Raw genomic sequence first — 24,435 nt, 5'->3', positions numbered from 1 at the left:
AATTCCTGCATCGGGAAGATACCCTGGAGAAGGGGGCAACCCACTCCAGTATTCTTGCCTGGAGAATTCCATAGTCAGAGGAGCCTGGCGGGCTACAGTCCATGGGGTTGCCAAGAGTCGGACATGACTGAGCAACTAATACACATGTACTGTATATTTAGTTTTGCATATATAGTTTCTGTAACTACTGATATAAAGATATCTATATAGAGTAATGTAACATTAGTTTATTCTATTAATGTCTGCTGCTGGTGGCTGAGATGGTAAAGACTCTGCCTGCAATGCAGGAAACGTGGGTTCGATCCCTGGGTCAGGAAGATCCCCTGGAGAAGGAAATGGCAATCCACTCCAGTATTCTTGCCTGGAAATACCCACGGACAGAGAAGTTTGGTGGGCTGTAGTCTATGGAATCGCAAAGAGTTGGACAGAACTCAATGACTAATACTTTCACTTTCACATTATTAATGGAACTTAGTCTAAGAGAGGGGCTTCTAACTTAATCTAAGTGTGGCGCTTGTGGTAAAGAACCCACATGCCAATGCAGGAGACATAAGAGTTGCGGGTTCCATCCCTGGGTCAGGATAATACCCTGACCCATGGAGGAGGGCATGGCAATCAACTCCAGAACTCTTGCCTGAGGACGCCATGGACAGAGGAACCTGGCGGGCTACAGTCCATAGCATCACAAAGAGTCAGACGTGACTTGGCACACACATGCTCAATCTAAGAAAAATTCAACTTAACATTGTTTTCTTTTTACATTTCACTGTGTGTGTGTGTGTGTGTGTGTGTGTGTGTGTGTGTGTGTATGCATTGAGTAGCTTAGCCATTTCCAACTCTTTGCAACCCCATGGACTGTAGCCTGCCAGGCTCCTCCATCCATGGGATTTCCCAGGCAAGAAGAGTGAAGCAGGTTGCTAGTTCCTCCTCCAGGGGATCTTCCCAACTCAGGGATGGAACCCAAGTCTCCTGGGTCACCTGCACTGATAGGTGGCTTCTTTACCACTGAGTCACCTGGGAAGCCCTTTTATATTTTAATATTAGCTGTTAATACAAGAGATAGTCAAAATTATGATCACTATTATTCAGTTCAGTTCTGTTCAGTTGCTCAGTCGTGTCCGACTCTTTGCAACCCCATGAACTGCAGCATGCCAGGCCTCCCTGTCCATCACCAACTCCCAGAGTTCACTCAGACTCACATCCATCAAGTCAGTGATGCCATCCAGCCATCTCATCCTCTGTCATCCCCTTCTCCTCCTGCCCCCAATCCCTCCCAGCATCAGGGTCTTTTCCAATGAGTCAACTCTTCGCATGAGGTGGCCAAAGTACTGGAGTTTCAGCTTTAGCATCATTCCTTCCAAAGAAATCCCAGGGCTGATCTCCTTCAGAATGGACTGGTTGGATCTCCTTGCAGTCCAAGGGGCTCTCAAGAGTCTTCTCCAACACCATAGTTCAAAAGCATCAATTCTTCGGTGCTCAGCTTTCTTCACAGTCCAACTCTCACATCCATACAACACCACAGGAAAAACCATAGTCTTGACTAGACGGACCTTTGTTGGCAAAGTAATGTCTCTGCTTTTGAAAATGCTATCTAGGTTGGTCATAACTTTCCTTCCAAGGAGTAAGCGTCTTTTAATTTCATGGCTGCAGTCACCATCTGCAGTGATTTTGGAGCCCCCCAAAATAAAGTCTGACACTGTTTCCACTGTTTCCCCATCTATTTGCCATGAAGTGATGGGACCAGATGCCATGATCTTCATTTTCTGAATGTTGAGCTTTAAGCCAACTTTTTCACTCTCCACTTTCACTTTCATCAAGAGGCTTTTGAGTTCCTCTTCACTTTCTGCCATAAGGGTGGTGTCATCTGCATATCTGAGGTTATTGATATTTCTCCTGGCAATCTTAATTCCAGCTTGTGTTTCTTCCAGTCCAGTGTTTCTCATGACGTACTCTGCATATAAGTTAAATAAGCAGGGTGACAATATACAGACTTCATGTACTCCTTTTCCTATTTGGAACCAGTCTGTTGTTCCATGTCCAATTCTAACTGTTGCTTCCTCACCTGCATACAGATTTCTCAAGAGGCAGGTCAGGTGGTCTGGTATTCCCATCTCTTTCAGAATTTTCCACAGTCTATTGTGATCCACACAGTCAAAGGCTTTGCATAGTCAATAAAGAAGATATAGATGTTTTTCTGGAACTCTCTTGCTTTTTCGATGATCCAGCGGATGTTGGCAATTTGATCTCTGGTTCCTCTGCTTTTTCTAAAACCAGCTTGAACATCATGAAGTTCACAGTTCATGTATTGCTGAAGCCTGGCTTGGAGAATTTTGAGCATTACTTTACTAGCATGTGAGATGAGTGCAATTGTGCGGTAGTTTGAACATTCTTTGACATTGCCTTTCTTTGGGATTGGAATGAAAACGGACCTTTTCCAGTCCTGTGGCCACTGCTGAGTTTTCCAAATTTGCTGGCATATTGAGTGCAGCACTTTCACAGCATCATCTTTCAGGATTTGAAATAGCTCAACTGGAATTCCATCACCTCCACTAACTTTGTTTGCAGTGATGCTTTCTAAGGCCCACTTGACTTCACATTCCAGAATGTCTGGCTCTAGGTCAGTGATCACACCATCATGATTATCTGGGTCAAGAAGATCTTTTTTGTACAGTTCTTCTGTGTATTCTTGCCACCTCTTCTTAATGTCTTCTGCTTCTGTTAGGTCCATACCATTTCTGTCCTTTATCGAGCCCATCTTTGCATGAAATGTTCCCTTGGTATCTCTGATTTTCTTGAAGAGATCTCTAGTCTTTCCCATTCTGTTGTTTTCCTCTATTTCTTTGCATTGATCGCTGAGGAAGGCTTTCTTATCTCTTCTTGCTATTCTTTGGAACTCTGCATTCAGATGCTTATATCTTTTCTTTTCTCCTTTGCTTTTCACTTCTCTTCTTTTCACAGCTATTTGTAAGGCCTCCCCAGACAGCCATTTTGCTTTTTTGCATTTCTTTTCCATAGGGATGGTCTTGATCCCTGTCTCCTGTACAATGTCACGAACCTCAGTCCACAGTTCATCAGGCACTCTATCAGATCTAGTCCCTCAAATCTATTTCTCACTTCCACTGTATAATCATAAGGGATTACTATGTCAAAAATAATAAATGCTTGGTGTTAGTCTACCTACAATTCAGTTTTTGGTGTAAAGTTTTTTGGTTACAAGAAGGAATATTTAGTTTACTTCACTAACAGGTATATCTTCTAATACTGGATGGCCTCTTGGCATTTCTTCTGCTGTTGATTTTTAGCAATGTTATCTGTGATTACATGAATGGAGTTGACTCGTTTTGTTTATTCCAAATAAGAGTATATAATGGATTACTATGGTAACAAGGAGGTAGACAAATAATGGAACTGCCGAATAATTTCGAGACCAATAGATTAAGCCTAAGGCGCTTAGCCAAGATTCAGGAATAAAAGCCCATCTGAGACAGAGTGTGCACCAAAATTGGGAGCTTAACGGAGAAAACCAAAGAACGCTCTTTCTGCAAATGGCAGGGGTGAATTTTCCACAATTTTTTCCCCTCTGTGGCTAGGGACAATCTTGGGCCCTTCAAGAGCTCACTCGGGCCCTTCTCTTGACAGCTTGGCCACCTGAGACCCCTGCGCAAGGGCGGATCAGGAAGCCGCAGGTGGCGGGGAAAGAGAAATTGAGGATAAGGCCAGGTGCAATGGAGAAGGCAATGGCAACCCACTCCAGTACTCTTGCCTGGAAAATCCCATGGATGGAGGAGTCTGGTAGGTACAGTCCACGGGGTGGCGAAGAGTCAGACACGACTGAACAACTTCAATTTCACTTTTCACTTTCATGCATTGGAGAAGGAAATGGCAACCCGCTCCAGTTTTCTTGCCTGGAGAATCCCAGGGACTGCGGAGCCTGGTGGGCTGCCGTCTATGGGATCGCACAGAGTCGGACACGACTGAAGCGACTTAGCATCAGCAGGGGCAGCAGCAGCCAGGTGCAAAGGTACCACCCTCTAGAGCTCAGGCGCAGAGTCCTCGGCTGGAGCGTGTGAGCGGAGGAGCATTAACTATGCGTGGAAAGTTTGGAACTATTTTCTCGTGGTGGTGGTAAGAACTGTATTTTAAACAGCGTAAAGGCCTCTTTTAATTTAGTATTTCGTGATTCTTCTTCACATCAGGCATTGCCTGAAAGCCTGTTAGAAAGTGCTAACCTCGGAGTTTCATACGTGCGGTGGCTTCGTGTCGAGTAATATTATCCCAAGGCATTTTGTAAGTGCTTCATTGCATAAGGTGCCGGGCTAGGTGCTGATGAAGGAGATAGCATAGACTGTGTTCCCATCCTCAAGTTATTTTTAACAGAATGTGAGACGAATAAAAAGAAGTCCGAAAGCAAAGAATTAGAAGAAAAAGTGAGTAAGGTGGATAGCGTTTTGTTTGTAATTCAATGAAATGTCTTTGGGGACGTTTGGTTAGTACCGGATGGAGTGGTTAAACCGTTGAAGATACAAACCTCAAATTATCCACTTGAAGTTGGAATTCGTGAATATAGATCCCTTCTATACAGCAAGGAATCTGCCCGTGTATCTCTCTCTCTCTCTCTTTTGCCTTTAATCCCAGATCTTCTCTGTCTGGATGACTGAAAACAATGGAAATTATTAGACCTCCTCATAATTAATCACTCTTACCAAGGCCAGATTGACAGATATGGTTGGGATTTAGGAAAAAAAAATAGCCGATATAACTTGGAAAATAAAAATGAATGTGCTGCTGAGATGTTGAAAATATATCGTTAAATAGACTAAGAGACATAGGAAATAATTTATCTTATGTTTTAGGCTGGGTAATATGAGGTTTATATTTAAATGGTCTCTTCTCTCAATTCAAATTGCTTTAGGCTTTGGTTATTTAAAAATATTTTGTATTCATGAACACTTATTTTATAATTGGTGGGAATGTTTGCTTGTGGCCCAACTCTAATTTGTAATCTGGAAAGTTGATTTACTTATTCATTCCACATCTATTGTATATTTACTGTTTGCCAGATACGATGACAGTGATTGTCCTTCACATTCATTTTAGAGCATACTTAAAATTTTGTGAGGTTCATTTACCTAAATTCCAAGAAATTGTGTATGGAGAACAAATCAAGGCAAGAGCAAGTGGGTCTATTACATTTTGTCTAGATCTCTATTGTAGCACTTAGCGAAATTTTGCCTGCTGGAATGAGAGTAGTGCATGGTCTGGAGTTGATCATCAGCATGTTCTCAGCATCTGACACAAAACTTGAAACCTGATAGAGACCCAACAAGGGAGATTTGGATGAATTAAAGCACCACATAAACATACATTGTTCTTTTTAAAGACGTGTTTATTTTTATTGGATATTAAGAAAAAGCAAAATCTTTTTGTTAAATCCCTTGTTTCCGAAAAATCTTTCAGAATTTGACAGAATATTGATCTGAAGCACTTTGACTTGACTTTGATCTGAAGAACTAAGATTCCTTCTTAGTGGAATCTGATTAAAATCATTTTTGTGATAATTAAGATCTTCAGGTCCCAGCTGAGTATTTGCTTGATATTTATGAGAACAAATATTTTATATTCATCTTAATATTTTCCAATTTGCCTGGTGGGTAAAACCAGAGTTTGGAGAAACAGTTCTTGTTTGGGAGATGCTAATGATGGTCTTTCTGAGAAACCCTTCTTATTCATCCAGCATTTGTAGCTTTCTATGTATTCAGGGGTTTATGTCCATAAATACATATTTATAAGTGCTTTGAGTATGAAACAATGCTGAAAGGAGGCAACGATCATATGCAGCCAGAGGATTATGTAATTCACATGAGATTCTTGATGATTCCCATTTAGGGTGGGAGTTAATAGTAGTACCCTGGAGTAAAATCCCTGGTGCTGCATTTATTAGATATCGTATGGGATTGACCATTAAGTAAATTGTTCACTGCACAAAGAAACCCATGAAAGGTGCAAACTTTATATCATGCTGCTAAGTAGCTTAAAATCGTGTTCGACTCTTTGTGACCCTATGGCCTGTAGCCTGCCAGGCTCGTTTGTCCATGGGTTTTCCCAGGCAAGAATACCGTAGTGGGTTGCTGTTTCCTTCTCCAGGGGCTCTTCCTAACCCAGGGATTGAACCTACATCTCCTGCATTGCAGGCAGATTCTTTATTGCTGAGCCATCAGGTCATAGACTTATCAATTTGAATATTTATTAAGACAATTTTATGGCAGAAGGTAATATGTTTTCTTGTTCTAATAGAATTAGTATATTATGGTACATTTTCTGACAAATGGAAGTGAAGTGTCTTGAGGAAAAGGTACTTTTTTGTGTGTGTGCAAATCCTCTGTATAGGGTAGTGGTGGCCTGAACTTGGACAAGTTACGTAACTCCTTTGGCCTTTAAGTGAAGATATTAATACCTACCTCACTAAATTGGTTGATAGTACTAGACATGTCTGGCATATCATCAGCATTCAATAAATGTTTTTGAATGAATACAAAAGTACTTAGTTTAATGTATGTGATAAAGCTTTGATAAGTTGCAGCTCACTTTTGCTTTGATTAAGAGGAATTTTAGAGGGTTTAAATGTATGTGTAAATACGTATATTTGAATCTTTGAGCTTGTTAAGTGTTTCACACTTTATACTTACTACTCTGTGGTATTACCTAGGATGTCCTTACTGACATGCTTGGTGTCCTTTTTTATTTTCTTGAGTTGTACACATCCAGCATAAAGAAAATTATGATAATATGACCTACTGAAAGGAAAATAGTGTCTCACAGTTATGTTTCTTTTGGAATCCTAAAATCCTGGAATCCTAGGTTTAAGAAGGGACTGTTTGAATTTCCCTTTATCAAGTATATATTAGTTGTTACATGAAAGTATATATTCTGTGCACTAGTACTCTAAAGATAAATAAGTTACTATTGTCAAGTAGTTACAGTTCTTTGCATGAGCATTTCCAAGGACAATTCACAATTACTAGCTTAATTTTTAGGAATCTCTCTTATGACCATTCAAAATTTGTCTTCCTGTAACTTTCATTTATTGGTGTTAGCTTTACTCTTTGGGTCACAAAAAATGTCAGATTCTGTGATATAAATATCTTTCTTATTAAGATAATTAACTTTTTTTTTTCTCAAGGAGCTTCTGTTCTTCAAATTAAACATCACTGTATCCTGCTGTTTCTCAAGCCTCTTCTTCATCATCTTTCTCACTCCCATGAGTGCCTTTCAGGTCATCTACTTACCTCTAAAGGTGTAGTATGTGCTAAGTTGCTTCAGTCACGTCCAAGTCTTTGGGGCCCTATGGCCTGTAGCCTGCCAGGCTCCTCTGTCCATAGAGTTCTCCAGGCAAGAATACTGGAGTGGGTTGTCGTTTCCTTCTCCAGGGGATCCTTCCAACCCAGGGACTACACCTGTGTTTCTTATGTCTCTTGCATTGGCAGGCAGGTTCTTTACCACTAGCACCACCTGGGAAGCCCAAAGCTGTGGGAGCCACGGGGTATTCAGGGCTCCAGATGTAGTGCGACCATTGCAGGATGCAGCCGTATACTTCCTGCTTTCCAGATTCTGTCCCTGAATCTCCCTGAGGGATCTACTCAAAAGTACTGTGTTTATTTTGCACAAGTTGCCATGTAAGGTATTTGGGGGAAAAGGACAAATGACCTTCTTAATTTCTTGAAGCACTTCTCATATACTCTATGTGACATTCCAAATGGGAATTATAATGAGGCAACCTGAATTCCAACAACACAAGAGAAGACTCTACACATGGACATCACCAGATGGTCAACACCGAAATCAGATTGATTATATTCTTTGCAACCAAAGATGGAGAAGCTCTATACAGTCAGCAAAAACAAGACCAGGAGCTGACTGTGGCTCAGATCATGAACTCCTTATTGCCAAATTCAGACTTAAATTGAAGAAAGTAGGGAAAACCACTAGGCCATTCAGGTATGACCTAAATCAAATCCCTTATGATTATACAGTGGAAGTGAGAAATAGATTTAAGGGCCTAGATCTGATAGATAGAGTGCCTGATGAACTATGGAATGAGGTTCATGACATTGTACAGGAGACAGGGATCAAGACCATTCCCATGGAAAAGAAATGCAAAAAAGCAAAATGGCTGTCTGGGGAGGCCTTACAAATAGCTGTGAAAAGAAGAGAAGCGAAAAGCAAAGGAGAAAAGGAAAGATATAAGCATCTGAATGCAGAGTTCCAAAGAATAGCAAGAAGAGATAAGAAAGTCTTCCTCAGCAATCAATGCAAAGAAATAGAGGAAAACAACAGAATGGGAAAGACTAGAGATCTCTTCAAGAAAATCAGAGATACCAGAGGAACATTCATGCAAAGATTAGCTCAATAAAGGACAGAAATGGTATGGACCTAACAGAAGCAGAAGATATTAAGAAGAGGTGGCAAGAATACACAGAAGAACTGTACAAAAAAGATCTTCATGACCCAGATAATCACGATGGTGTGATCACTGACCTAGAGCCAGACATCCTGGAATGTGAAGTGAAGTGGGCTTTAGAAAGCATCACTACGAACAAAGCTAGTGGAGGTGATGGAATTCCAGTTGAGCTATTCCAAATCCTGAAAGATGATGCTGTGAAAGTGCTGCACTCAATATGCCAGCAAATTTGGAAAACTCAGCAGTGGCCACAGGACTGGAAAAGGTCCGTTTTCATTCCAATCCCAAAGAAAGGCAATGCCAAAGAATGCTCAAACTACCGCACAATTGCACTCATCTCACATGCTAGTGAAATAATGCTAAAAATTCTCCAAGCCAGGCTTCAGCAATATGTGAACTGTGAACTTCCAGATGTTCAAGCTGGTTTTAGAAAAGGCAGAGGAACCAGAGATCAAATTCCCAACATCTGCTGGATCATGGAAAAAGCAAGAGAGTTCCAGAAAAACATCTATTTCTTCTTTATTGACTATGCAAAGCCTTTGACTGTGTGGATCACAATAGACTGTGGAAAATTCTGAAAGAGATGGGAATACCAGACCACCTGACCCTGCCTCTTGAGAAATTTGTATGTGGGTCAGGAAGCAACAGTTAGAACTGGACATGGAACAACAGACTGGTTCCAAATAGGAAAAGGAGTACGTCAAGGCTGTATATTGTCACCCTGCTTATTTAACTTATATGCAGAGTACATCATGAGAAACGATGGACTGGAAGAAACACAAGCTGGAATCAAGATTGCCAGGAGAAATATCAATAACCTCAGATATGCAGATGACACCACCCTTATGGCAGAAAGTGAAGAGGAACTAAAAAGCCTCTTGATGAAGGTGAAAATGGAGAGTGAAAAAGTTGGCTTAAAGCTCAACATTCAGAAAATGAAGATCATGGCATCCGGTCCCATCACTTCATGGGAAATAGATGGGGAAACAGTGTCAAACTTTATTTTTGGGGGCTCCAAAATCACTGCAGATGGTGACTGCAGCCATGAAATTAAAAGACGCTTACTCCTTGGAAGGAAAGTTACGACCAACCTAGACAGCATATTCAAAAGCAGAGACATTACTTTGCCAACAAAGTTTCGTCTAGTCAAGGCTATGGTTTTTCCTGTGGTCATGTATGGATGTGAGAGTTAGACTGTGAAGAAGGCTGAGCGCCGAAGAATTGATGCTTTTGAACTGTGGTGTTGGAGAAGACTCTTGAGAGTCCCTTGGACTGCAAGGAGGTCCAACCAGTCCATTCTAAAGGAGATCAGCCCTGGGATTTCTTTGGAAGGAATGATGCTGAAGCTGAAACTCCAGTACTTTGACCACCTCATGTGAAGAGTTGACTCATTGGAAAAGACTCTGATGCTGAGAGGGATTGGGGGCAAGAGGAGAATGGGACGACAGAGGATGAGATGGCTGGATGGCATCATTGACTCGATGGACATGAGTCTGAGTGAACTCCGGGAGTCGGTGATGGACAGAGAGGCCTGGCGTGCTGCGATTCATGGGGTTGCAAAGAGTCGGACATGACTGAGGGACTGATCTGATCTGATCTTATCTGAACCTGAATTCTGGGTTATTGAATTATTATTTGGAAGGCATTTTTGGTCCAGTTGATTAAAGTCACTGTTGTTCATGCATTTTCTGACAGCTTAGAGATTTCTGACCAGTGGAGGAAGGATTTCTATAGTTTTGCATGATCTATTTCTATAAATTACTCTCTCACTGAAACTTTTTATTTTATTTAATTTTTGTGAACAAAGAACATGACAGGGAAAGAATTGTTCTACTTATAACTCTAAGCACTTTACTAAAAAGCCTTGGTATCTTCTCAGCATTTTTATTGACGAAACTCTCTTTATACCAGGTGTACTCTGACTCAGTGTTTGGGACAAGTAGCCTTGCCTAGCAGAACACCAGAAGATACCAATTACAACTCAGTGACAATTGATAGGTGTGTACACTGCTTTAGTCATTTTGGTGGAAGTGAAATGTTAATTGCTCAGTCATGTCCAACTCTTTGTGACCCCACGAGCTGTAGCCTGCCAGGCTTGTCTGTCCATGGGATTCTCCAGGCAAGAATACTGGAGTGGGTTGCCATTCCCTTTTCCAGAGGATCTTCCCAACCCTGGGATCAAACCCAGGTCTCCCGCATTGCAGGCAGATTCTTTACTGTTTGAGCTACAGGGAAGTCCTTTTAGTAAAAGGAAAGGACAAAGAGAGATGCAATAATTTTTTGGAAGGTGGGGAGAGGGAAGAAAACTCTACTTAAATAAGGGGGGAGTGTTTGGAAGCAGTTTGGATTAGAATTGGAGGGGCAGTGTGTTAGTTTCCTAGGACTGCCATAACAAATTACCACAAACTTTGTGGCTTAAAACAACAGAGATTTGTTCTCTCCTAGCCAGGAGGCCAGAAGTCCAAAATCAAGGTGTTGGTAAGGCCATGCTCCCTCTGGAGGCTCCATGGAAGAATCCTTCCTTGCTTTCTTCCAGCTTTGAAGGTTCCTAGGCATTCCGGAGAAGGCAATGGCACCGCACTCCAGTACTCTTGCCTGGAAATCCCATGGATGGAAGAGCCTGGTAGGCTGCAGTCCATGGGGTCTCGAAGAGTCAGACACAACTGAGCAACTTCACTTTCACTTTTCACTTTCATGCATTGGAGAAGGAAATGGCAACCCACTCCAGTGTTCTTGCCTGGAGAATCCCAGGGATGGGGGAGCCTGGTGGGCTGCTGTCTATGGGGTCGCACAGAGTCGGACATGACTGAAGCGACTTAGCAGCAGCAGCAGCAGCAGGCATTCCATTCGGAGAAGGCAATGGCACCCCACTCCAGTACTCTTGCCTGGAAAATCCCATGGATGGAGGATCCTGGTGGCCTGTAGTCCATGGGGTCACACAGAGTCGGACACAACTGAATCTACTTAGCGGCAGGCATTCTTTGGCTTGTAGGTGCATTGTTCCTGTCTGTCTGTTTTCATGTGGCTTTCTTTCCTGTGTCTCCTTGTGTCTGTCCAGATCTCTCTCTCCTTTTCTTATAAAGGCACCAGTCATTGGATTAGGACCCAATCTAAGAAGAAGTAAAGAGCCTCTTGATGAAAGTGAAAGAGGAGAGTGAAAAAATTGGCTTAAAACTCAACATTCAGAAAACTAAGATCATGGCATCTGGTCTCATCACTTCATGGCAAATAGATGAGGAAACAATGGAAACAGTGATATACTTTATTTTTTAGGCTCCAAAATCACTGTAGATGGTGACTACAGCCGTGAAATTAAAAGACGCTTGCTCTTTGGAAGAAAAGCTATGACCAACCTAGATAGGATATTAAAAAGCAGAGACATTACTTTGCCAACAAAGGTCCATCTAGTCAAGGCTATGGTTTTTCCAGTGGTCATGTATGGATGTGAGAGTTGGACTATAAAGAAAGCTAAGTGCCGAAGAATTGATGCTTTTGAACTGTGGTGTTGGAGAAGACTCTTGAGAGTCCCTTGGACACTAGGAGATCCAACCAGTCCATCCTAAAGGAAATCATCCCTGGGTGTTCATTGGAAGGACTGATGCTGAAGCTGAAACTCCAATACTTTGGCCACCTGATGCAAAGAACTGACTCATTGGAAGAGACCCTGATGCTGGGAAAGATTTAATGCAGGAGGAGAAAGGGATGAGAAGGGGACAACAGAGGATGAGATGGTTGGAAGGTGTCACCGACTCAATGGACATGAGTTTGAGTAAACTCTGGGAGCTGGTGATGGACAGGGAGGTCTGGCATGCTGTAATCCATGGGGTCACAAAGAGTCAGACACGACTGAGTGACTGAACCGAACTAATCCAGCATAATCTCATTTTAACTCGATTACATGTTAAGACATTTTTTTTCCCCAAATAAAGTCATATTTACTGGTACTAGGGGTTAGTATTTGAATGTATCTTTTTGGGAACACAGTTTAACCCACAACAGGTGAGACAGCACTAAATCAGGGAACACTTAAATGATTGATAGAAGACTTAGGTTTTATTTACAAGCCAGTGAATTGCTGTAAAGGAAGGTCTGGTAGCAAGCAGTATGCTTCAGTATACTGAATTGAAAATGAAGTTTAGCGGCTAGGATATTAATTAGTTGCAATGTTCCAGGAATAACATGAAGGGAAGTTTATCAAGGAAGATGGAGAAGAGTGTATTTTCCAAAGGTAGCTCCAAAATTGTCCTCATACCACTTGCTCTTCTGTAATGAGACCACCTTAAACCTTATCAGTAGTTGGTGTCTGTTTCTTTACCCATGAACACGGGCAGAGTCACTGACTGATTGACCAATAGAATAGGGTGAAAGTGATACCACCCATTTATATGCAAAGACTTTCCTTGGCCCAGCAGCTTTAACTCTCCTAGTTGTGACATAGGTGGTCTTCCCTGAGATCACCATGCTTGGTGTGTCTCAATTTGGTATTTCTGATCCATATGGAGAGGCCCTAGAGGAAGACTGTGAGTTGAGGCAAGTGAGTTTTCTCGGGTGCAAAATTTAAGGAGATGCTGTCTCTCAGGTGTACTTGCACAATACTGAGAGTGAGCGCCTCCTTAAATTTTGCACACTGGGAGAGTCACTCTTAAGAAGGCACTCATTCTCAAGGTTCAGTAAGTAGGGTGGCAGCACTTGGGAATTTGTGCCTCCTTAAATTTTGTGCCCAAGGCACCTCTTGTTGCCTTACCCTAGTCCTTGCCCTTCCTGGAGGATGACATACCAAGTGGAGAGAAAGACAGAGAGGGAGAAGGGCAGGGGGGAGGAGAGAAAGAGCGGGTAGTGAGATTGAGCAGATGAAAGAGAGAGAATGAAGTACCAGAGAGGTGCAATACATTTAAGTGAGGAAACCATCTTGAATATTGATCCTCTGGCCTCAGTTACTAGTTTGCACCAGGTGGATGAGATGAACCACTAAGTTGCTGCTGCTGCTGCTAAGTCGCTTCAGTTGTGTCCGACTCTATGCAACCCCATAGACGGCAGCCCACCAGGCTTCCCCGTCCCTGGGATTCTCCAGGCAGGAACACTGGAGTGGGTTGCCATTTCCTTCTCCAATGCATGAAAGTGAAAAGTGAAAGTGAAGTCGCTCATTCTTGTCTGACTCTTAGCGACCCCGTGGACTGCAGCCTACCAGGCTCCTCCGTCCATGGGATTTTCCAGGCAAGAGTACTGGAGTGGGGTGCCATTGCCTTCTCCAACCATGAAGTTGAGTACTTGTTAATTCCTGACCCACAAAATCATGAGTGAGTTTGTTATACAGCAGTATATTACCCAAAGTACTCTCAAGTCTTGCCAGATTTATGTAGGGTTGATAGTTGACTGAGAAATACCAGGTAGCTTTGTATTTATGCAATTCTGATGGAGCAGAATATGTCTGATTGCTACTTAGGGAGAAGGGATAAAGAAAGAGATGGAGAGAGATTATAGTCACTGTCAGCCTAGGAAACAGAATTTAAAGCCTTGCTTCTTCAGCTCACTGCTTAAACTACATAGCCATGCAACTTTTAATGTTTGAAGTTGGCCAGAAAAAAAGATATATACATTCACAGTTTGAGTCTTTATAGAAACAAAGTCTGTTTTGATCTATGACATGTAAAGTGTTGTGAAATTCTTATTTCTTTAAGCAGATGGTCTGAATTATGATGCTAAATAAGTACAATTGTCCTTGGATCTCATTAACCCTCATATGAGATGGGGGGAAGTCTGTATACTTATTTCTTCTTGGCTTTGTCTGAACAAATTAAGCTTTGAATGAAAAGTTTATTTTTACAAAGGCTGAATTTACTAATCTACTAATTTTTTATTGAGTACCTGTGTTTCACAGTAATTTACACATTCTTTCAAATGGTTGTTGGCATATTTATTTATTTTCCTTTGAGTACTTTATAATTACTGGTAAACAAGGCTGAGAAAAAGGAAAATGTGGAAGAAAAAAGTCAAGAAAGGAATTATTTGGTAGAGGAGGTGTATTGCATACAAAATTAAATATGATATTTTTATAAGCCTTCAGTTCATTTTATATATGTCTCTGCTACTCCTACAAGTGGGCAGTGAGTAAAGATTTCCTGACCCACTGTTCATTTCAACAGGGTGTTAGACATGTTTATGACCTCCTCTGCTGCTGCTGCTGCTGCTGCTAAGTTGCTTTAGTCGTGTCCGACTCTGCAACCCCATAGACCGCAGCCCACCAGGCTCCTCCGTCCATTGGATTTTCCAGGCAAGAGTACTGGAGTGGATTGCCATTGCCTTCTCTGATGACCTCCTGGAGTACTTATAATTGGACTACACAATTTAGCACCTAATTATATACTGTCTTGTATTGTTCATTATTATATCATTGTATGATTCTTGTTCCCACAAGTAGATTACATGATCTTAGAAGGCAGGGACCGTATCTTATACTTCTGTGTTTGCATTCAATTTAGTATAGTGCTGGGCATGGTATTCACTTGGGAAAGTTTTAATTGATAGACGTATATTAAGTAATTCTAGTCCCTCAGACGGAGAAGGCAATGGGACCCCACTCCAGTACTCTTGCCTGGAAAATCCCCATGAATAGAGGAGCCTGGTGGGCTGCAGTCCACGGGGTCGCTAAGAGTCAGACACGACTGAGCGACTTCACTTTCACTTTTCCCTTTCATGCATCGGAGAAGGAAATGGCAAGCCACTCCATTGTTCCTGCCTGGAGAATCCCAGGGATGGGGGAGCCTGGTGGGCTGCCATCTATGGGGTTGCACAGAGTCAGACATGACTGAAGCGACTTAGCAGCAGCAGCAGTCCCTCAGAATTCATGAATGTGTCTATGGAGCATTTGTTATAGCTCTGGAATTAAGGGCACAGAGATAGGCAAGTTACTTTTCCTTTCCCCAGGGAATTTGTCACTAAGTGGAAGTTCCAAGGTGAAGGATTGCTTTGACTGATGAAGTCACTTCTTCTTTTTTCCTTTAGTGTCAGACCAGGGCAATTGAGAAGCAGAGAGGCATGTGCCGTTGTACTACCATTACCATTTTGATACAGATGATGGTTGACATTTTGTCCCCTGCATTTCTTCAGTTGGACAAGCCAACTAATGGTGTCTGGAGAAGGATGGGTATCTCTTTTGGCTGAGTGGTTAGGCTAAGTGGGTTGGCAGGCTTTACTTTTCTCTTGTTTTGAGTGAGCATGCTTTTTCTCAGGGCATTAGATTTACATTATTATTTTTTATTGTAGTAAAATGTAGATAATGCAAAATTTCCCATTTTAATCATTCTTTAAAAATTTTTTAAATCCAAATATAATTGATTTACAATGTTGCATTTGTTTCAGGTGTATAACAAAGTGATTCAGTTTATATATATATATATATATATATATATACACACACATATATATATATATTCAGTTCAGTTCAGTCGCTCAGTCATGTCTGACTCTTTGCTACCCCATGAACCACAGCACGCCAGGCTTCCCTGTCCATCACCAATTCTCAGAGTCCACCAAAACCCAAGTCCATTGAGTCAGTGATGCCATCTAGCCATCTCATCCTCTGTCGTCCCCTTCTCCTCCTGCCCTCAATCTTTCCCAGCATCAGGGTCTTTTCCAATGAGTCAGCTCTTCACATCAGGTGGCCAAAGTATTGGAGTTTCAGCTTCAACATCAGTCCTTCCAATGAGCACCCAGGCTGGTCTCCTTTAGGATGGACTGGTTGGATCTCCTTGCAGTCCAAGGGACTCTCAAGAGTCTTCTCCAACACCACAGTTCAAAAGCATCAATTCTTTGGCACTCAGCTTTCTGTATACTCCAACTCTCACATCCATACGTGACCACTGGAAAAACCATAGCCTTGACTAGATGGACCTTTGTTGACAAAGTAATGTCTCTGCTTTTTAATATGCTGTCTAGTTTGGTCATACCTTTCTTTCCAAGGAGTAAGCGTCTTTTAATTTCATGGCTGCAGTCACCATCTTCAGTGATTTTGGAGCCCAGAAAAATAAAGTCAGCCACTGTTTCCACTGTTGCCCCATCTATTTGCCAGGAAGTGATGGGACCGGATGCCATGATCTTAGTTTTCTGAATGTTGAGCTTTAAGCCAACTTTTTCACTCTCCTCTTTCACTTTCATCAAGAGGCTCTTTAGTTCTTCTTCACTTTCTGCCATATATGTTTATTATTTATGTAGGCTTCCCTGGTGACTCAGATAGTAAAGAATCTGCCTGCAATCCAGGAGACTTGAGTTTGATTCCTGGGCCAGGAAGATCCCCTGGAGAAGGGAATGGCAACCCACTCCAGGATTCTTGCCTGGAGAAATCCATGGACAGAGGAGTCTGGCAGGCTACAGTCTGTGGGGTCACAAAGAGTTGGACACGACTGGATGACGAACACTTTTACTTTCACTTTCATATATATATGAATCACGAATCACTGTCTATATATGCATGTATGTATGTGTGTGTGTATATATATATATATATATATAGAGAGAGAGAGAGAGAGAGAGAGAGAGATAGAGAAAGAGAGACAAAGAGCGAGAGAGATATTCTTTTCCATTATAGGTTATTACAATTATAGTTTCCTGTGCTATAAGGTTGGTCATGGTTGATTATCTATTTTATATGTAGTAGTGTGTATATTTTAATCCAAATTCCTTATTTATCCCTCCCCTCTTCCCCTTTGGAGAAGGCAATAGCACCCCACTCCAGTATTCTTGCCTGGAAAATCCCATGGACGGAGGAGCCTGGTAGGCTGCATGCGGTCCATGGGGTCCCTAAGAGTCGGACATGACTGAGCGACTTCACTTTGATTTTTCACTTTCATGCATTGGAGAAGGAAATGGCAACCCACTCCAGTACTCTTGCCTTGAGAATCCCAGGGACGGGGGAGCCTGGTGGGCGTCCATCTATGGGGTTGCACAGGGTCAGACACGACTGAAGAGACTTAGCAGTAGCAGTAGCAGTCTTCCCCTTTGGTAAACATAAATTTGTTTTCTGTGTGTCTACCTCTATTTTGTAAACAAATTCATTTATATCATGTTTTAGATTCCACATATAATTGATATCATATGGTATGTGTCTTTCTCATTTTAGCTTACTTCACTTAGTATGATTATTTCTAGGTCCATCCACATTGCTGCAAATGGCATTGTTACATTGTTTTTCATGACTGAGTAATACTCATTTTAAACATTCTTAAATATACGGTTAAGTGGTATTAAGTGTATTCACACTGTTGTGCAACTATCACTAATATCTGTCTCTAGGTCAGATGTAAAATTGAAACTCTGTAACCCATTGAACAATAACTCCCCATTTTCCTTTCCCTAAGCCCCTAGCAACTACTATTATACTTTCTGTCTCTATGAATTTGATAACTCTAGGGACCTCTTGCATTGGAGAAGGAAATGGCAAGCCACTCCAGTGTTCTTGCCTGGAGAATCCCAGGGATGGGGGAGCCTGGTGGGCTGCCGTCTATGGGGTCGCACAGAGTCGGACACGACTAAAGTGACGTAGCAGCAGCAGCAGCAGCAGCAGGGACCTCTTGGCTCAGCAGTAAAGAATCTGCCTGCAGTGTTGGAGCCACAGGAGATGTGGGTTTGATCCCTGGATCGGGAAGATCCCATGGAGGAGGGCATGGCAACCCAGTATTCTTGCCTGGAGAAGCCCGTGGACAGAGGATGCTGGTGGGCTACAGACAATAGCATTGCAAAAAGTCAAACACGACTAAAGCAGCTTACCACGCACACACGCAAGGACCTCTTGTAAGTGGAATCATAGTGTTATTTGTTCATTTGTGCTTAGCTTACTTCACTTACCATGATGTCTTTAAGTTTCATCCATATTGTAGCATGAATCAGAATTCTATTTCTTTTTAGGATTGAATAGTATCATAATTTATGTATATATCACATTTGTTTATCCATTCATCCATTGGTAAACATCTGGGTAGCTTCCACCTTTCGGCTAGTGTGAATAATGCTGGCATGAGCATGGGTGTACAAGTACAGATCACAGTGTTATGATCACCAACACTGATTTAATGCTTATGGTGAGCAAAATACCCTTATCAGCTGTTAAACTATCTGGAAGAATCAACATGTCTCTGAAATTTCACGGGTTGAATTCAGAGACTTAAGTACTCTTAGGAAAATGTGGCCTGACAACATTTTTTTAGGTTAAGACTGTGGCCAGTATTTGCGTTCAGTGACTATGCTTTGTTGATTTATTCTTCAGAATGCTTCTTGTCTCCATCTTTCTGCTTGTCACTGCTCCAATGTGTGTTTTAATTGACTCATTGCCATGCAGCAGTACTGTAGTCACAACTAGTTTGTCTAACTTGTCTCCCCCTTTCCAGTTTTTCTTATAAACGACTGCTTTTGGTCATCAGACTTTACTGAACAAAAACTTTCAGTCCCCATCATGTATAGGACAAAGCTCAAGCTTATTTGAAGGAGTTTTGTAACCTGGCACCAGCTTACCTTTCAAGTCCTACTTCTATTTCCTTAAACAAACTTTACTCAGAGTCAAAATTGAGTCTTCTCATTATCCTCTGGACAAATCACTGTTATTTTGACTTTTGCTATTCATTCTACCATGTAAAACCTTTTTCATTTTGCCTTCAAGTGTGAGCTCAAACCTCACTGTCTCTGCTAAATCTTTAAAAAAAATAACCAATTTTGAAAATGGTTGCTTGCTGTTTTGAATATTTGCACACTCAACTGTAAGATTAACCATGCTAATGAGGCTTTTGTAATAGCTCATTTTTTCTGAGTTCTCCAGGTTGGCCTAAGTGCTTTAGTAGCATTATTTCATCTTTGCTGTAACATGTGACATATATGCTATTAATGTACATTATACAGATGATGAGACACTAATGTCCCAAATCATGCAGTTAGCAAGTGGTAATCGAGGGCTTGATCACAAGTTTTCTGCTGATAAAGCATCATCTAAAATGTGTGTTTACCAGCTTAATTAGATTATAGGCCTATAGATGAATAGAGTATTTGCTGTTAATGGTATCTTCCATAGGGACTGCCTGTGGGGGTCAAAGTCAAAAAAAAGACTGCTTGTTGAATGGAATTTGTTTTCTTTATAATTAGCTCACTATGGATTAGCTTAGCATGATTTTTCAAACCGTTTAGTTTCTGCTGTTTCTTCAAGACTAGGAAGGCTTCCTGACTGCTCACGTCTGATCAGGTACCCTCCTGAGGAACTTCAATAGAGCACGTGCCACACTGACTGTACTTAACTGTTACCTGCTTGTCTCCTCTACAACATCTTTGCTTGAATTCCTAGTATCTAGAACAATATCCAGCACATATGCACAGTAAATGCTTATTAAATGAATTAACTGCATATGTGGCTAGTATCCATCTGAAGAGTTGGTTTCTAAATGTGTTGCTGTTACAGAGTTGAATAATACCTAAGTCCAATAAAGTTGAAAAGGGTATATCCTCAAGGAAGTGTAATGGGAATATAAATTAAAACTTTTATTTATTTAATTGTACTGTAACTTTCATTACATGGTATAGTGGTATTTATGCTTACTTTTAACAAAGGCTGTTTGATTGTAAGGAGTTAACATCTTTATTCAAAGAAGAATGATCCTGAGTTTTAAAGGCATGGGTGTAGTTTTGGTTCCTAGGTAATTTGGGAGCAGACATGGTTCAGTGTTTCATAAAATGTTCTTTAAAATTAGCAAGTTCTATTCTATTTCTGGATGTGTGCTGTACACACAACCTTCTGATTAATAATTGAATTTCTCAAATACTGTGATACTCAAAAACCAATGAGAGTAGACGTTAATATTTTGGTCACTGGAAAAAAGATATTGTCCACAAAATAGCAGATGATTCTTTATATTTAATTATTTATGAGTCAGCTAACTGTGTCTTTAAAAAATTGAAGTGGAAAAGCATAGGACCTGACTTAGACAATGGTGCTGTTACTAAAAAAAAATTTCCCCAGAGTTCTTGTCTGAGAAGCCGTCAGAGCTCTTCATCTCACTCCACAGATAATACAGCAGCACCTGGTACAATGCTTTGCACACAGCAGACCTGCAGTTCAGTAGAATACATTAGTCTAGAGAAACATTTGTCTATCACTTTCCCTTCAATCAATCAAACGTACATGATTGATGTTGCTTCTACCTTCTAATGCATCTCTCCCTGTCTATTGAAAGTAGTTTCATGTATACTGGCTGCATCTGCACTTTCTCCTGAAGCTTATGGAGTGTGTATGAGAATGCAATCATGTAGAGGTTATAGTAACAATAACAGTAATGATGGTGATACAACTAGAATACTTCAAACATCAGTCTGATCACTGCTTTGTTTATAACCCTGCAATAGCTTCTTGTTCCCCAGTGTCAGTCCCTAAACTTGTTTGGGACTCGGGGCTCAGTGTGGTGGTAATATCAGCAGAATCTGGGTTCTTGTGCCCCTAAAGGATGCAGATTCACTTTAGTAAAGGCCTCCAGCCCCCAACCACATTCCATACCACAGAACTGTCTGAAAAATACTGAAGAGAAGTAGGAATAACAACTTGGTATTCAGTGTGAGCTCAGCTTGTTTCCTAGTCAGATAGTGGGTATATATAGATTCCTGGGTGCTCAGGTATTGTGAACTACTCTTGGGACATCTCAAAGAGGCAGTTTGATATGAAACAGCTTCCACCTTGGGACCTTACTGAGGGTTTTTTTTTTTTTTTATTAAAAATGACAGAAATACTTTTGTCCTGATGTGAGTTTAGAGGGACCTCACAACAAAGATAGAGTCATCTGACTTTGATGGATATTTGAGTACCACACTGCCATTTCCCACTTTTGGCACTATAATTCTGAGAAAATCTCAGCTTTTCTACATAACAGAATTTTAATTTTCACTGGATTTCAGGTATTAAATTCTTTTCCCCCTTATAAGCTTTTTTCCCCTTAGAAGTTTACAGTACTTCCTGAAGGTTTCCCAAGGTAATTTAGAGCAATTGAGTCATTGATGAATTCTTCTTTAACATCCTAAGGCTGAAGTAGTAAATAATTAATTTTTTTTTGTACTCACATTGTGGTATAATGGAAAGAGACATTAGTTTCAAATTCTGGTTCTACAAGGTATATACTGTAGGACATTGGGCAATGCAATTCCCTCCTCCATTTATTTATTCAGCAAATACTGGAGTTCTTGCTTTGTACCAGACATAGTATTAAAGCTCTGAGAAAAACTTGAGAAGTCATATAGAAATAATCTCTGTATCTTCAGAGACTTTAGCTACTGGGAGAGGTTGGCAGGTAAATCAGCGATTTCATGAGTATACCGTGGAGCTGTGCAGAATGATAGTGCCGTGTGGAATTAAACCCAAGGCAGGTGTGAACTGGGAGTGGAGGAGGGTGTTCAGGAAGGTGTCTTAGGGAAAGTCTTGCTTAAGCTGTCTTAAAGCCATGTGCAATTTAGTTGAATATAGATATAGAAAGAACATTCCAGTGGCCTGAGCAAACATGAACTACAATAATAAGACATATCTACAGATCAGTATTTACTGTTCAGTATTACTGATATGAAAGTGTCATTTTGAAGAGAAAAAGGAGGTAAGTCTAGATTAATGTTTCCATTTCCTTTTCTCCAAAATGAAAATAATTATATCTATGATGTGGATTTATTGTAAGTACTCAGTAAAATAGGATGTGTAGAGAACATAGCATGTAGATGTTAAAAACTCTTCTCTCTTTTCTTCCTCCACCATATAGCCTCTCCCGCCTTTTCACACTTCTGATTTTCCTAAGTGGAAAAAAAGCCCTAATGATGGTGATCAGTTTGGAAATTATGGCTATGTTTAGGAAAGTGGAGGAAGAGTCAAGGGGTTGAGAACTCTGTTCTTTTTCTGACCTGGATTGCAGCCTGTCGAATTGAATGGGGACAGTCGCTGGCAGCAACAATACGTTATTCTGACACTGCAGTTTCCTGTGTCATCACAATTGGTATGCGAGCAGGGCGCTAGTTGCCAAAGAGCACTGTATTCTTGGTCTGTCTGTTTGATTTGCTGTTCATCGCTGAGCACAGGTCATGTGCACTGGGGCGCTTGGAAAAAACTTGGGACGACACTGTTGTGTGTATTCTTATTGCTTTTACCATTTTGAAGTCTCTGAATTTGAATGTATTACAGGGAGCTACTTTGACCTATGCGTTTTTGATTTTTTTTTTTTTTTTTTTCTGGGTAAGGATCACTGCTTTTGAGGATTTTTGGTCTACATTTGCTATTTCTTTCAGGGAGCTTTGCCTCAATTATTGGGTTGGGTTCTGATAAGAGTTACTTCATCTGGAGAGATTTTATTCATTCTACCATTTATTGTTAAAATTGATGTTTATACTCAAATGTAGTTTTCCCAAATGTTTGTCATTTGCAAACATCTTTCATGGATTTTTGTCATACTCGGATATCTTCTGTGCTGTTATTTATTCAATATTTTTTTTAAATTTCCAACCTTTAAAAAAACCTACATGAATTTAGCCTCATTCTAAGCAATAATACTTATGAATTCATGGACTTGAAGCTAGTTATAATTTTCTAATACATATTCAGAGAAGTGTTAAAAATGATCCAATCTGCCACCTAATACAGGAATCAACAGACATAGTCAAGTCTATTCATTTATGAATTGTCTATGGCTGCTTTTACCTGTAACAGCAGAGCAGTTGAGACCAAGACAGACTGGCCCAAAATGACTAGCATATTCATTATTTGACTCTTTTAGAAAAACTTGCCAAACTCTGACCTAAAATTGTCTGCATATCATCAATACAACACATAGCACACTCTGTAAACATTATTACAGGGCAGTTTTGCTGAAAAAATATGCATTAAATCTTTAATCACATTTTTTCCAGAACCAGCAAATACTTTACCATTTTATTCTGGAACTGATGCATTTAATTATAGATAACTCATGTTCTGAGAACCTTGGTGACAAATGTGTTTTAGACTCAAAGAAAGACATAGACATTAAGGGTAATTTGTATTTTTTTAAACAAAGGGAATATTTTCCTATAAAAATATACAATGATACAAAAATACATGAAGTTAGAAGTAAAAATTTCCCTGCGAAGAAACTTTAATCTCATCCACTAAAACCCACATTCCTTGTATTTCCTCTGAGTCATTTTCTGTGCATATTCAAGATTAAATACTTTTTTTCTCCTTTAAAATACAACTTCTTTTTTTAATGAAAAAAAGGATATCAATGTTGCAACCTCTTTTTTATAACATATATATTTCTGTTGAGAAATCTAAGTAATATGGATAAAATTATAAATTGTTTAATATTACTTCAGAGTGTTTCTTAAGAGCTTTATTGATATATGGTTTAAATATTGTGAACTTCAGTCATTTTAAGTGTACCATTCAATTATTTGCAGAGTTGTTCAGCCCTCAGCCATCAGCACAGTCCAATTTTAGAACATTTCATCATCCCCCAAAGATTCCTGATGCCCATTTGCAGTTGGTCTGTTCCTACCCCCGGCCCTAGGCAACCACTAATCTACTTTCTGTTTGTATAGATTTGTCTTTTCTGGACATTTCACATAAATGGAATCATATATTATATGATCTTTTGTGTCTGACTTCTTTCACTTAGCATTTCAAAGTGACTTTAAGGTAAAAGATGAAGGAAAGGTTCAAATAGCCCCAGGAATCTTCATTCTTTTACATAAGATGCTCTAGTTGCAGTCAATATTTTCTTTCCTTTTCTTTGGGAATTAGTCTTTGAGACATGCAATGATACAAGTACCAGGTAACTTCTGCAGTTCCCCAAATTCATAATTTCCCAAACTTCTGTGCACACATGGAACAGTGGCTATTTGAGCAGCACTCTGGAGTGAACGGAAGAAGCTGCTCTCTGCTGGTGGCAGCAGGTCCTTGCCTGGCCACGTTGAGGGGAACAGAATCTTGTCATAGTTGTATCAAA

General features: G+C 40.5%; 1 long non-coding RNA gene and 1 pseudogene across 1 annotated transcript in view; one reads left to right on the top strand and one right to left on the bottom strand.

Annotated features, from left to right (window-relative positions):
* Positions 1-24,435, top strand: part of LOC112446991 (uncharacterized) — a 158,967-nt gene that overhangs the window by 11,097 nt on the left and 123,435 nt on the right. The gene's annotated exons all lie outside the window — the stretch shown is intronic.
* LOC100296365 (phosphatidylinositol N-acetylglucosaminyltransferase subunit P-like) overlaps positions 3,185-24,435 on the bottom strand; it is a 34,623-nt pseudogene continuing 13,372 nt past the window's right edge.

Source organism: Bos taurus, chromosome 1 (assembly GCF_002263795.3).
Source record: "Bos taurus isolate L1 Dominette 01449 registration number 42190680 breed Hereford chromosome 1, ARS-UCD2.0, whole genome shotgun sequence".
Lineage (NCBI taxonomy): Eukaryota > Metazoa > Chordata > Mammalia > Artiodactyla > Bovidae > Bos > Bos taurus.
The sequence above is the reverse complement of the archived record's forward strand: the minus strand, read 5'-3'. Positions and strand labels throughout refer to the sequence as shown.